This window comes from Eublepharis macularius, chromosome 6, assembly GCF_028583425.1.
Source record: "Eublepharis macularius isolate TG4126 chromosome 6, MPM_Emac_v1.0, whole genome shotgun sequence".
Lineage (NCBI taxonomy): Eukaryota > Metazoa > Chordata > Lepidosauria > Squamata > Eublepharidae > Eublepharis > Eublepharis macularius.
In genome coordinates this window covers 124,222,249-124,236,900 of record NC_072795.1, presented here as the reverse complement: position 1 = coordinate 124,236,900, position 14,652 = coordinate 124,222,249, and the positions used below count along the sequence as shown (strand labels likewise).

At 44.9% G+C, this 14,652-nt stretch overlaps 1 protein-coding gene across 2 annotated transcripts in view; it reads right to left on the bottom strand.

Annotated features, from left to right (window-relative positions):
* The window catches only part of LOC129332326 (dual specificity phosphatase 29), a 33,606-nt gene extending 22,264 nt beyond the window's left edge, over positions 1–11,342 (bottom strand). Inside the window, exon 1 of one of the 2 annotated variants that reach the window (XM_054983367.1) lies at positions 11,169–11,342. The gene's annotated coding sequence lies outside the window, so the exon portion shown is untranslated. The remainder of the gene's footprint in view (positions 1–11,168) is intronic. The other variant, XM_054983366.1, reaches the window with a different exon arrangement.
* Between the last annotated feature and the right edge of the window lie 3,310 nt (positions 11,343–14,652).

Genomic DNA, 14,652 nt, shown 5'->3' with positions numbered 1-14,652 from the left:
ATGTTTCGGAATGCAGAGGGCTGTCTGGAATCGGCCCTGGTTCTCTTGAACCTGATACTTGGAACTTACTTTGCCAACCAGCCTATATTACTAAACTGACCAGTAAAATAGCTAGCTAATAATCAGGGTCTGAAAAACAAGTGTTCTCCAGATTGTACTCATGACCTGGGCCGTTTCCACACTACTTACCTTCATCCGAACGCTGCGGAACATCGCGAAAAAACTGCGGAAGATAGTGTCTTTTCACGTGAGTTTTGTGCGACATCGCACAAAACTCGTGCGAGAAGACGCTATCTTCCGTGGTTTTTTTGCGACATTCCGCAGTGTTCCAGATGAAGGTAAGTAGTGTGGAAACGGCCCTTTAAAGTTTCATGCTGGTCCCTCTTCAGATTCTTCTAGACTCTACCCATAAACTACCATTCTGTCCTGCACTGGCTTTGGACCAGCAGGTTACTCTATCTCCGTCCACCCCCACCAGCCCTGAGCAAGATTCTGCCTTAACTCGGCTCTTGGCCTCCTACATATGGAGTTGCCTAGAGCGCCTGTATTTTTGAAAGCCAAAGTTAGCAACCCCACTTAGAAGATCAGTGTGTGTCTGTGTTTCAGTGTAGCATGGAGTTCTTTGGGATTGTTTTGGCAATGTGAAACTACAAGTCCCTAACCCAATTGCACTCAAACTATTTAACAACCGATGTATTGTCGAAGGCTTTCACGGCCGGAGAACGATGGTTGTTGTGGGTTTTCCGGGCTGTATTGCCGTGGTCTTGGCATTGTAGTTTCCTTACTACAATGCCAAGACCATGGCAATACAGCCCGGAAAACCCACAACAACCATATTTAACAACCCTTTCGGCCTTGGGGTGATGACTTTACTAAGGCAAAATGTCTGGTTTCCAATGACAGCTACTGCATAAAAAAAAAAAAAAACCACCCCGATAGAAGGTGAAGAGTTAAAAGCTTAGGAAAGGTAGCATACTTGAATTGGCATATGGGAAAGGGGTTTTTTTTTAATGCTAACTTTTTGTCCTGCTATATTACCCTTATCATGATGACAAATTGACATGGTAAGATCTGTAAACCTGTATTTATTCATGTCGTATATAAATAAAATAAAAACAAATTTGTTTCCTCTAAGCTTGTAGAAGCTTTTAAAATTTTAAGAGTAAATGAAATGTCCTGACCTCAAGTAATTGAACTGTGCACCAACAGTGAGGAAACCCAGTGGTTTTATAAGTCAAGAATCAACAGGTTGTCCCATTAATTTTAAGCAGGCAGGCCCTGGCAAGTGCACACTGCACACTCACACCCTGTACACAAATCAGCACCCCAGGGATCTGCCTGCCCCTGAAATCCAGCCTTTGACCTTATAATAAGAAAGCAAACTTGTGACGTGGGAGGATTGGGTGCTAATTTGCTGTATAATTCTGTGCGTGTTTCTGTCACCTTCAAACCTGAGATTCCAATCTGCTGGTTTGGCTCTTAAACGAAAGGGAACTCCTGTACTTTTTAAGCATTCAATTGGCAGGGAGAAATTGAATAAATTTGTTCCACCCCACTGCAGGGCCAGATGTGTGTCTGTTTAAAAATATATACTCTGTTCATACTAGTGTTCTCATAGTACCTTGCAATACAAATCACCAAAACAACAAAAAAACATTTGAAATCTCATTTCTCTTTTGTGTGTGCACAAACACAAATAGAACCAACAGCAGCACGGGTCAGCAACAGTAAAATTAAAAGTATAGCTCCTCTCCATAATACCACAGGATTAGAAAATGATAAAATGTTCAAACTCCACCTGTAGGTTGAAAGAGAATTGGGCAGGCAATTCCAAAGCTGGACAGCTACAAGACAGAAGTCCTTGATCATTATTAAATAAAAATAGATTTTACTTTGGATCTTATTATCTGCCTCTGTGTTTCTAACTGTGGAGATGCAAGAGCTGGGTCTCTTTAACCTCTGGGAGAAGGTCCTCTTTTCAATACTGGATATATTCTTATTTCCCTGCCACAAAAAGTAGCTGCCTTGGCCAGGGACTCCATTAGTATCCCTAGATAAAAATATGTTTTAAACAAACCTAGGTGTAGTGGTTGAGTGCCACTTTAAGAAGCTGTCCAGAATTTTTCATTGTGAGGCAGTTGAACTGGCTGAGAATGTTGGAAGTTGTAGTCCTGCAATTAATACAATAAAATGTATTACAGGAAACCTGCTCCTTTAAGAAAACTTACACATCAACCTATCTTCTTTTTGAGTTTCAAACTGATGGGGAGGGATTTCAAGCCAAGACGTTTCTGATGCTCTCACTGTGAGGTAAGACCTCGTCGAACCAAAATTCACCAAGACCTTGGATGTGTAGGATATAGAACAGAATGGGGTTTCCCAGGTGAAGGCAGGGGCTGTGAGGGCATCTGTGATGTTTCTAGCTTTGCTTCAGACTCTGTACCTGGGTTTCAAGAGTGCTAGGAAGGATGTTTGGGAGACTCTGACTTTTTCTGTCCGATGAGTACTCTTGGTCAGCTTCCATTAATTTCAAAGGGAAGCATTCTGGTGTAAGAAAAACAATGTGCCTGCTATAGCATTCTTGCCATCAGCTAGAATAAATGTGTGCGTTGAGCTGTATTGAAACATCGGAAGAGGGTTTGTTAGAAATAGCCTCGCAGGTGAAAGGTCCAGAAATGAAAACGTTTTTTTTTTTAAGTCTGAAAAAGGAAGCCAAACATTTAACCCTCTTTTTGTTACTCTAGCCACTTCAAGCCACACAATGGACCAACTTACAGGCGATTTAAGTGGCCCTTGTAACAAATTAATTTGACATCCCTGGTTTAAACTTCTTGGGAGCCATTTTTGATCTTTACATGTCTGCTTTGTCCAAATATATTGTGTACTGGTGGGTTTCTTAACTTACCACCAGAAGGGAATTTGATAAAATTAGACCCCACCTTCCATTTTCATATGAAGAGGACATACTTGTGATTAAACAGACATAACTCCCTCCCTCCAGTTTAATGTATGGTCTATAGGCACTGGGAACATCTGGGGTGTAAGAGGTGTTGGCTCTGGTATATCTGATTAAGGAGTGAATGAAGAGAGTTTATTTAGGAACTACAACTTTGTCTGATTAAGGAGCGAATGAAGAGAGTTTATTTAGGAACTACATCTTTGACAGAAAGGAAACAAATAGATACTAACTAGCTCAGTAAAAAGGGAGGAGGGACTTCCGGGAAGAAGCAGGAAGTAGCCTAAGAATACCAATCTGGAGACATGCTAGAAGGACAGAAGAGAGGAGGAAAGAAGGATCCCACTCCGCCATCTACCTAACTGTCAGACTCGCTGCCCCTTGCAGGTATTCTGTGTCTTCTTCCTTCTCTTTACACAAGACCAGGGCTTTTTTTCTGCGGAAAGCGGTAGTGGAACTCAGTGGGTTGCCAGCACAGGGGGCAACCCTTGGCAGGAGGTGGTGCCCCTGGTATCGCATGTGTGCACGTAAAGTGCACGCATGCTCCCAGGACCAATGACGTCAGTTTAGGTCAGCTGGAACAAGGGGGGAGTTTTTAAAAGTTTAAATCGCCCTCGGCGAAAATGGTCACATGGCTGGTGGCCCCGCCCCCTGATCTCCAGACAGAGGGGAGTTTAGATTTCCCTCCGCGCCGGCAATCTAAACTCCCCTCTGTCTGGAGGGGAGTCATGTGACCATTTTCAAGAGGTGCCGGAACTCCATTCCACCACATTCCAGCTGAAAAAAAGCCCTGCACAAGACACTGTATTTCCAACAAGAGGCCCCTGTCTTAAATAGTTTGGCTCAGTTTGACCTATAACAGAGCCAGACAGCTGACCCTTAAAATAAAAAAGAGCAGCTTTCTAGTGACCTTCTGGAGGAAAGCCCAACAGGAGTTGAAGAACATCCAGTTCAGAATGTCTCATTACTCAGGGAAGTTGATACAGGATGTTCTAAAGTGAGGACAGCGACTGACAACAAGCACATGGAACGTTAACAGCAACCTATGAATAAAGGGTGTGTAGTTGTGCAGAAAGAGCAACGCCTTGAAGATATTTCAAACGGGTAGAATAAAAAGTGTGTGGTAGTTTCAGGTGGGTAGTCATGTTGGTCTGCAGTAGAACAGCTATATTCTAGTAGAACCTTCAAGACCAATGAGATTTCCAGAATACAAGCTTTAAAGAGTTGAAACTCCCTTCATCAGATACAAGTAGGAATGGAGATCCGTGCCCTTATATCCCAGAAGGTGGGAAAATTGTTGCAAAAGAAGGCAGTCTGGATATAATACAAAATATAGTCGGGGGGATGCTTAGGGGTAGGAAATGCAGAAATACAGCATCTGTAGCAATAGTGCCAGAAGACTAGAAGCCCAAGACAGTTGAATTAGAGTGCCTAATAGAGATGGGCACAAACTGGGAAAAACCTGAACCATGTGGTTTATGTATTGTCGAAGGCTTTCACGGCCGGAGAACGATGGTTGTTGGGGGTTTTCCGGGCTGTATTGCCGTGGTCTTGGCATTGTAGTTCCTGACGTTTCGCCAGCAGCTGTGGCTGGCATCTTCAGAGGTGTAGCACCAAAAGACAGAGATCTCTCAGTGTCACAGTGTGGAAAAGATGTAGGTTAGATACAAATGACCTACATCTTTTCCACACTGTGACACTGAGAGATCTCTGTCTTTTGGTGCTACACCTCTGAAGATGCCAGCCACAGCTGCTGGCGAAACGTCAGGAACTACAATGCCAAGACCACGGCAATACAGCCCGGAAAACCCCCAACAACCATCATGTGGTTTATGGTTCATCAAATTTCATGAACCATGAACCACGAACTTTCACAGACCTGCCCCTGGTTCACAAACCGGTTTGTTAAAATGTCACATTCTAGTCAGAAAATCATCACTTCCGGGTCAGCAGAAGGCCACTTCTGGTTGTGCAGGAAGTCCGTCTCCTGTTGCCTCGGAAACTGATTAATTGGCACCAGGCTGTCTGCAGTGACGAACCAAAAAACGAACCAAATGAACAAGCCTAAAAGTTCATGGCGGTTCGTCAGAAACGGGATCTGACGAATATTGGTTTGTGAACCATGAACCGGGCTGGTTCGTGCTTAATTTTGGTTCGTATTTCGGTTCGTGCTCATCTCCAGTGCCTAATATTAAAAGGCATGGAAATTTAGGTAGAACCGTGGGATAAATATCCCTTGATATAGGGATATTGTAGACAGGACCAAGCAAGCAACTATGTAAGTTGTATTGCCAGTGGTATTGCTAGATATGCCAGAGAAGTTTCAGAGGTGCAATAAATTGAAAGTCGTAAAAGAAAAAGCCTCTGAAGCCTTGCGGATAGAAACCAGACAAAAACAGTAATGTACTTATGGGGAGGCCCTGCTAGTCCCCTAACCAGAGTTCTGATGGTGAGTGACCTGAAGAGGTAGAAGAAATTAGAGCAGTGCCCCAAAGACCAAGACTTGTAGAAATGGGTGACTTCAGTTATACTGACTCAGTCAAAGTAGATTCTGAAGACCACAGAGAGCAAATGTTAGTTATGGTAATTGACAGTGTCTGAAAACAATGACAGTTGAAATAAATGGTCTTAGGCTGGAGTCTGTCTGTGTAGAATTGCACTGTTAGCCATGGAGTTACGGCAATCTTTGATTTCATCCTAAATAGAGCATTGGAACCACTGTGAGATGTAAGCTGGTCACATTGCTTAGGAACATTGAACAGACAGGGCCGGCACGTCAATGGAGGCAGGTCCAGCAATCGCCTCCAACGCAGATTGCTGGGCGCATGGGTGTGCACACCACAGAGCAACTGAGTGGGAGGGCTGGGAGGACGCAAGCACGTCAAGCATCCCGCCCTATCTCCTGCCTGTCGCTTCACAAACTGGAAAGGAGCGGAGGAAAAGTGAGAAGTTTGTTTTGGGGAACTGGGGATGGGGATGGGACAGAATAATGACAGCAGAAAGCAAAGGGGAAGGGAAAGGAGGAAGCAGGAAGGACCTAGAGAAACAGCTGCGCCTCAGGGTGTGCGCTTTGAATGAGCTGCTGAAGACTCAAATCCTTCTTCCAGGCACAAGCCTGCTGGACGCGAGGGCACCCAAAGACCATTCTGGGGTGGGCTGCTGCTGCTCTCTCCCAGGATGCCCTCACGTCGGGGTGGGGAGGGGGGCTTGTGCCTGGAAGAAGGATTTGCATCTTCAGCAGCTCATTCAAAGCGCACACCCTGAGGCGCAGCTCTTTCTCTAGGTCGTTCCCGCTTTCTCCTTTCCCTTCCTGTTTCCTTTCTTCTGTCATTATTCCATCCCATCCCTCCAAGAAAACTTGCGGGACCCTCGTCTCGTTTGGTCCAGCTCTAAGTTGCCCCATGCTGCCACCGCCACCGCTAGCACACAGCTGCGGGCCAGGCGCAGCAGGTGGCCAGGGCAGTGCGGGGCAACTGAGCAGTCTAGGGGTACGTGCGCATGTGCGCGCATGTGCGTGTGCACGGGGGCAGCAACAGCACTGAAGCTGCCCCCCCCCGGTCTCAGATGCCAGGAACTCTGGCACCAGCCCTGTGAACAGAACACTCCGATTCGATTTATAGATGAGTAGTAAAGTGTCCAAAAAGTCCAATACAGCCCCAGTTAATTTCAGAAGAAGGATTTTTAAAAACTGAGGGGATTAGCTGACAGGAAAGGGAAAGTCTGGTTCTTAATGAGAGGGACTCAGATAAAAAATGTATGCAACTAACTCGGATATCAACCCCAAAAGTTCTGTCATGATGAGTGCACACATCTGCAGGTCTTTTATATCAAACTGGTTGGTGATTCACCTTTTCAAATCCAGCCCTGGGAAAGCAGGGAGGAGACGGCAATAAATACCATTTGCTCTGACATCCTGAGATGGATCAAGGGACGTTGTTCTAGTCTTTTGGTCCCAGGGCCTTTTTTTCTGGGAAAAGAGGTGGTGGAACTCAGTGGGTTGCCCTGGAGAAAATGGTCACATGGCTGGTGGCCCTGCCCCCTGATCTCCAGACAGAGGGGAGTTCAGATTGCCCTCTGCGCCACTGGAGTGGCGCGGAGGGCAATCTAAACTCCCCTCTGTCTGGAGATCAGGGGGCGGGGCCACCAGCCATGTGACCATTTTCAAGAGGTTCCGGAACTCCGTTCCACCGCGTTCCAGCTGAAAAAAAGCCCTGTTTAGTACCATCATATAACCAGAGGCATGAGAGACATCAGTGGCAAGGGGCCAGCTTGCCATGGAGTTCGGGAAAGATCGGTTTTAAGGGAGGGAACACCTCTCCCCCTCACACACTTGGGAAAGGAGGGTACAAAAAGGCTCTGCAGCCTAGTGTGTGTGTGGTTCAGCAGGATGGAGAACGGAGACTCCTAACGGCAGGTTTGCCTTCACCTTCCCAAAGGCTGGACGCCCATCCCAGCAGGGGACCCCTTGAGTATGATTTGGTAACTCTCAAGGGACAGTGAGATGTTAGACTTTTGGGTTTCTTTTTTCTTTCTTTCATTAACTGTAGCCTCGTGCACTGCTCTTTCTATATCTATTCTTGTGCTCTGTGTATTGTATAGTCTACTGTGGTACAATAAATATCTTTCTTTGGTTAAGTCAAGCCGTGTCCCAGCTTCACCTATGAACCTTCTGCTCAGCTACCTTGCTAGAACTCTGCATGCACACAGAGGCTCACCAGCTTCTCAAACAGCGGAAGAAGGGTCAAACCTGTTTCAGTTTGGGGGGCGGAGGAACCAAAGATCTGGGAGGGAGGGAGAAGCCCCCCTCATAATAGTTACACTATGGTTAAATGGTATATTGTACCCTTGATCCTGACTATTTAACCAAGTTGGCATCTTTTCTTAAAATATAGCTCAAATGAAGGACTGAGAAATCACAAACTACTTGCACGTTTACATCTGAAAACATCCAAAGTAAAAAACCAACACAACAGGAAGATGGATGATTTTTCTTGGATGTTTCATCAGCGATGAAACATCCAAGAAATGATGGGAGAGAGGCTCCTTTATACTTAGGAATCTCCTCCAAATGTTTGGAGACCTGCCCATCAGAGCTTGGAGAAGGTTGCCATACCTGCCAGCCGAGGAGAGGAAGCAGAAGCAACAATTAACATCAGTTTTTAGTTTTAGTGGGGAAGACGTTGAGAGGCTTTAGCTGGAATTAACAGGAACTAGGTGGGGGCGGGGTTCAGCTTTCAGAAGGGGAGTAATGGCTGTACCCGTTGTCCTCTTGGAATTTGCTGCCTGGGTTTAGGAGTCGCTGTGCTTCCATTCGGACTTTAAAGAGCTCCGGAAACATTGGATGCTTAGGGAACTGCAGAATGCATAATACTATACACTACTGATAGGTGGAGCTTCGAGCATTAGTTTACCTAGCAAGAGAGTCAGATGAAGATTTCTTCTGCATGTTTGGAATAAACCTTTATTTCATATTTTTTGCCTTTACTGAAGACAGACTAGCAGGCTGGATCTCCTCTTTTGGACCACTTAAAGCACTGTATGTACAACAAAGTACCTGTGTGCACAAACAGGCTTTTAAAAATGACATGTAGGAAGGAAAAATAGCTGCAGAAGGATTAGATTTTCCAAGCTACTCAACTGATGTGGGTTACATTCAGCAGGCTGTTTACTACACACAAGCCACCCTGGCTTGGTGCTAGAGAAAGCTACGCCAGTATCTCAAAGACCACAACATTTTTTCTTTCGAAATTGTAGTTGCTTTTCTGAACTTCTGGATGGCCTGACATGCGATGCCATGCACAGCCTCTCCTTACGCAAATAAAACATTTGGCCAGCTTGGCCTGAATGAACTATTCCATCTACATCATGCAAACAGAAGCATGGCATAGCAAGAACAGGTCTCCAGCTCCCTCTGCCTTTCTGCCGGCAGAAAACACAGGGCTGACTCAAGCCTCCCCCCCTACCCATGCAGGCCTCTTGTGTCTTAACAACTTACTCTAGAATCTCATAAGTGAGGCTGAAACCTGGCAGGGGATGCTTTGTATAATCATACAACTGCTGCATGTGCATAGATGTTCCACAAGGAACACCAACTGGCAGGGTGAGGCTGGGATTTGTTAACTAGTCACTTATGTATGGGTGGGGGGGATATAATATACGTTGCCACCCACTCTATATTCCATCCTCCAAGCATCCATTTGCTGAGACTCCTTGCTAACTGAGGGTCTCGGTGAAATAAACACGCATTACTTGCCTTTCCAGACCGATAGATCGGGGAGATTTTTGAAGGCTCTTCTTCAGAAGGACCCAAAAGGCTGACCTCAAATGAGTATTGCACCACCTGCCTGGGCTCTGCAGTGCTGGACCTTATCATTCTGCACCCTGTGCCAGTCCTATTCTGTATGGTTGCAAGGGGGGAATCCAATGCCAGGGGTCTGACAGCCCCAAATATTAATCAGAATGGATGTTAGTCTCTGCATGGTGCTGAAGAATTCATATTGCTCTATAGCGTAGTAGCACCCTCCTGGACATTCTCCATTGAGAGTTGTTCATTGTGGCACTGTCCTCTTCTAGGGGTCTGCCTGTACCAAATAATTTTGTAACTCAGCCTGTCCAGAGAGGTGAAGACAGGGTGCCATTTCAGGTCTTAGAGCCAAACTACAAGTGACGCCTGACACAGGTTGGACACTTGTCAGCTTCCCTCAAGTTTTGATGGGAAATGTAGGCATCCTGGTCTTGCAGCTGTAATGGAGAGCCAAGCTATAAAACCAGGATGCCTACATTTCCCATCAAAACTTGAGGGAAGCTGACAAGTGTCCAACCTGTGTAAGGCGTCACTTGTAGCTTGGCTCTTAGTGCAATGGGGAATGGGTTTAGTTTGTATGTGGAAGGGGGCCTGAAATAAATAAAGTGCTGCAGCTCTCATAATCAATACGACATTTTTCAAATCCCATCAGGTGCCAAAAAGAACACACTGGGTCTCTGCATGCCAGATAGAAGACCAAATAATTCCTGCAGTTAAGGACAGAATTTCCATTTTTAAAAAATACATTTAAATGATCAAAAGACACACTGGCTGTTTTCACACGTCTTACTGGCCGTGCAAAATTGTGCAAAACTCCTGGAACGATAACGTCTTCCTGGCGCGATTTCCCATCATGACTCCGGTTTGTGGCGCGATTTGCGCCACAAACCAGAGTCATAATGGGAAATCACGCCAGGAAGACGCCGTCGTTCCAGGAGTTTTGCATGATTTTGCACGGCCGGTAAGACTTGTGAAAACGGCTACTGTTTTCAAGCAAATTATTCCATAGAGTGGGAATGGTTTTCACTTACATGCCCCATTTCAACCGTTCCCTCATCTATCTAGAAATTAAGGGAAAGTCTATGGATGAAAAGATATTAATTATAGTTTTCTGGACTGATTCTTGACTGATTTAAATTGATTGTAATCTTTTAGGACATCATCTCCTCTGCCATTTTCTTGGGATTATTCATGTAGAAAGGACTTTTTTTTATTGTGTGAAAACTATTTCCCACATGCCGCATGAACCACAAATGCAGCTGTAGTCTCTTTTATCCCACTTTTTCCTGGTCCTTTCTATCCAAAAGTCTTTTCCACTCACTGTCAAAGTCAGCATTTTTTAAAAAATAAATTGGTTTTGCTCTGAGTCTTCGCTGTCATCACAAGCGGTTATCATAACACATTTTTTTCATGGTTTCCAAGCAGACGGCATTTGAGTTCCCTAAGCGCAACAAACATAAATAACTTATAAAACTATGGGAGCAATCAGAATTAGATGTAATTGAAGGGGCATTTTAAAAAAAATGTAGAGGAGAGAGGAAAAAGAGAATTGCATTCAAACATTAAGATCCCCAGCATTAGATTTAAGAATCTCCCAAACAAGTATCAGCTTAAAAATAAAATCTTCCAAATAGCGCATCTATATAACAATAATTTGGAATATAAACTATCGAAAGGTTCAGCCAGCGGGGCAACAGTGCCACTCAGTTTTGGAATGTTTAAAGTTCTCATTTTATCCCCAAATGTATGAATCTCTGGTGTGACCTCCGCCCTAAAATTGTTTTAAGAAGCCACCAGCTGCTTTGAAAGGTTTGCCAAGCGTTCAGTCCTTCGCCTTGCTTCTCTGCCCTCGCATTTTAAAAGGAAAGGGATGAACAGTTGGGGGGAAAGGCAATCCTACGTTCTCACCTCCTGGCTTACCTGTAAGTGTATCTGGGAGCTGTAGGTAGCGTGGATCTTCGGAGTCCGACAGGGACGACAAAGAAAATCTTACCAACTTTGAAACTGGCATCTATTTTTAGAGCAGGATTTGCTGACTGACCTTGTGTGATACCCACTCAAAGGGGAGAATCTTTACATCTGCTACTAAATATTCCCTGATGTGACCTGAAACCAGTGGCCTTGGCGGTTCAGCAGCTCAGCTTCTGCAGGAGTGCCTGGTGGCTGAAGTCGGTAAGCCTAACGTATCTAACACAGCTCAAACCTTACATAAAGAGTCCATCCCTGCACTCTTACTGCCCTCAGGTCAGAGATCAGATCAACTATCTTTGTCCAGACAGAAATGGTACCCGTGAAAAAAAGGAACGACTGCAGGTGGAACTAGGAGGGGTCTTTGCCTACTCTGCACTCTCACATTGCCCCTTATTTCCCATTTTCTTCGCCCCTTTTGAGCCCAGATATCTCCTTGATCCTTTCTGTGGCAACTCTGGGGCCACTGTTTTTATTTCCAAATGTTCTTGAAAGGGCAAGTTGAAGGAAGATGCAAAATGTGGGGCTTTGGATCCCAGAACTACCGAGGCCTTTCTGGGACTATCTAGCCAAAATGTTGGTGTCTTGGACATCTCAGACATAATGCTGCAAATGTTCATTCACTCCCATTCTGCAGCCACTCCTTTGGCTGTCTATCAGTTACCAGGCTCAGTTCAAGGTTTTGGCTGTCACATCCAAAGCCCTTCATGGCCTGGGCCCCTCATATCTGCAAGATCATCTCTCCCTATGCTTCACCACAGCAGCTTCACTTATCTGAACGGGGCTTCTGCAGGTGCCACCCTGCATACGGACAAGATCAACAGCGCATTTTCTGTGGTGGCCCCTCCCTTATGGAATGGCCTGCCTGATGAGGTCCCCAAAGCTCTGTATCTGGTTCTATGCTTGTTTTCAAACTTCTGCAATCTATACCCCATTGTATTGTTTGTGAGATACACCGGCTGTTATGTAATTTGCCTTCAGAGTAGGGATCCCAGGTCCCCCGGGGGGGGGCGGGGATCCCCCACTCCTACCCTCCACCCGCCGTCACCACTCACCTGGCCAGCTGGGGAAAAGCAGAGGAATAGGCCTCAAGGGTGCGCTCCTGGGGCTGCGCGACGACCTCACTCCTGGAAGTGACGTCCGTCGTCATGTCATCCTGGGGAGTGCATATGTGAGGACACTGAAAAAGGTGAGTGCCAAATTCCTCCCCCTCCTGTCAGGAAGGTAAGGGGACTTGGCAACCATACTTCAAAGAGAAAGGCAGACTATAAACAAACAAATAATTGTGGTGTACCTTGACAAACATGGATTTTTCACCCCTTTCTCTTAGAGCCTAACTACATATTAATGGTAGCAGCACCATGCGACCTTCTTCCCTTCCCCCTGTGCCTTTTCAAGTGCCAGAACAGCGACTTGGGTTCAGAATCAATACTGTACTCTTAACTGAGTGACCCAGAGCCAGTTTAACCTTCCTCATAGAGTGAGGATAAAATGGGAGACATAAATGCATCCTTTTCATGGGCTGTGAGGATTTGAGCCTCGGTTTCCCAGACTGCCCTGTGCTGGCTATCCTAAATGAAATCAGGGTTAGAAGCTGCCTCTAAATTATGACCTGAACCCCATTTACTGTCCCCTAAGGTGGAAGCCCTCAGCCACAGGACAAGGTCAGATTATAGGACCTTTGGGTGCCCTCTGGTCCGAAGCTTTTGCTTATATGAGTGGCAAAACAACCCCCCTTTCAGAGTTCTAGTATATGTATGGATTTTGAAGCCAGATGTGCACTATGGATAGCTTTTGGCTTTTTGTTGTTACTGATATCTTGAGTGTCTGGAATATTAAACTGAAATGGATACTCTTGTTTATACGTTTGCTGTCAAAGCAACACACTCCTTTCGCTTCCAGGAGGAAAGTGTTTCAGTTTGGAGGCAATTCAGTTGAAATAAGACGCTGTGTCCTCTTTTAAAAAATAGATGTGCTAGAAACCCGGCTTGGTCACGGTGACCAGGTAATCGCTAATGTCTTTTAACACTTTTAACATCAGTAAAGACCAAAGCCCTGGGCGTTATGAAGTCTGATGCAAACAAAGAAGACTGGGAAGGTGTGAACTCATGTCTAGGTGGCACCACTTACAACTTCTTTGCCAAAACAATGCTGCAATGTTAAGGAAAATGGTAGGCTAGAACTCTTCTAAATATCTCTGTACAGGAAATTGCACTGGTATTTATTTTCTATTTGTGCTGAAGAAGGTTAGAATCATAGAATCATGGATTTGGAATACTGCAATAGCCTTAACGTCCCTTAGAATGCTTGGGACTAGCAGTGCTGCTCTGAAAAAATCACACCTGTCTTTACCTTTAGACAACCCTGGGGCTTATAAGTTGCTCCTTCAGGTGTGCATGGGGAAAGAGAGATTTTTCAGCCAACTATTGAAGTTTTAAAGCAGGCTTTTAGATAGACTGGTCCTCAGCTAAACCAGAAACATGAATTAATAATCCTACAGGCACTGGGGGTTTTAACTAATATTTTTACATAAGCAAAAGAAGTGAAGACCACATAATAGTTTGAGACTTCCACAGACTTGGAAGGGAGGGTGAACTTTCAAAATAGTAGAGTCCAGTAGCACCTTTAAGACTAACCAGCTCTTTTGTAGCATAAGCTTTCGAGAAGCACAGCTCTCTTTGTCAGAGACATCTGATGAAGGGAGGCATCTGATGATGAGAGCTGTGGTTCCCGAAAGCTTATGCTACAGTAAAGTTGGTTAGTCTTAAGGATGCCACTGGATTCTTTACTATTTTGCAACTACAAACATGGCTAACTTCTCTGGATCTATGAACTTTCAAAGACTTCCATGTTTATAGTTATTATTTTAAAAGTTTGCATACAAATCAACTTTAAAAGTACAGACTGTTGCTAGTGCAGTTTTCTCGCTCTCATGGGATGAGCCCAGCCCCACCCCCTTCACACTGCAAATGGTGGACATACTTGGCACCAATTCAAATATTAATTTAAGCTTCAGTTTTACGCATCTGCCCACACTTTAGGCAGGCTGTCTGCCTTTTTAAAGTGCTTTAAGAGACTGGGAATGTTTGGGCAATTAAAAATTCACTTGCATAATTTTTTTTTTTAATTTGAAAAACTGCTCTGGGGAAGCTAGAGATAGATTGATGATGTCATAGAAGAAGTGATTTTCCTGAACATGATCCTGGAAAGAGTGTAGCCACATTCAGCAACCCACCAGTTCAATTCACATCCTGCTTACCAATCATGAGCAGGGAGCTGATTGTTCTTTGAGCTGCTTGAATGGATCCATGCAAATTTGCATACATCTGATTTGCAATTATGCCATTTTCATGCACACATAAAATGGTTTGTTTGCAGCGGCTGTCCCCCACCTCATATGGTATGACTGCCTCCAATTTTTAAA